This window comes from Morus notabilis, unplaced genomic scaffold (assembly GCF_000414095.1).
Source record: "Morus notabilis unplaced genomic scaffold, ASM41409v2 Scaffold521, whole genome shotgun sequence".
NCBI lineage: Eukaryota > Viridiplantae > Streptophyta > Magnoliopsida > Rosales > Moraceae > Morus > Morus notabilis.
The window spans coordinates 205,636-206,181 of NW_010357686.1; positions in this window are offsets into that span (position 1 = coordinate 205,636).

Consider the following 546-nt stretch of genomic DNA (forward strand, 5'->3'; position numbering starts at 1 on the left):
GACCATACAACGCCTCGAACGGTGCCATACCGATACTGGCCTGATAGCTGTTATTGTAAGCGAACTCAGCTAGATGCAGGTATTTCTTCCAGTTTCCACCAAATTCTAGAATACAAGCACGAAGCATATCCTCCAGAATCTGAATGACTCTTTCAGATTGTCCATCTGTCTGAGGATGAAATGCGGTGCTAAAATTCAAATATGTTCCCATGGCTTCCTGAAAACTCCTCCAATACCGTGCATTAAAACACGTGTCACGATCAGACGTGATAGATAATGGCACTCCGTGTAACCTTACGATGTGCTCCAGGTACAATTCTGACAGAATCTTCCGAGAATACGTTGCACGAAACGGTATGAAGTGCGCGGACTTCGTCAACCTGTCAACCACCACCCAGATGGCATCATGCTTCAGCTCGGTTCTCGGTAGCCCCATCAGAAAATCCATGGTGATATGCTCCCATTTCCATCCAGGGACAAGAAGAGGTTGCAACTCTCCCGCTGGCTTCTGGTGCTCAGCTTTAATCCGGAGGCAAGTCACACATT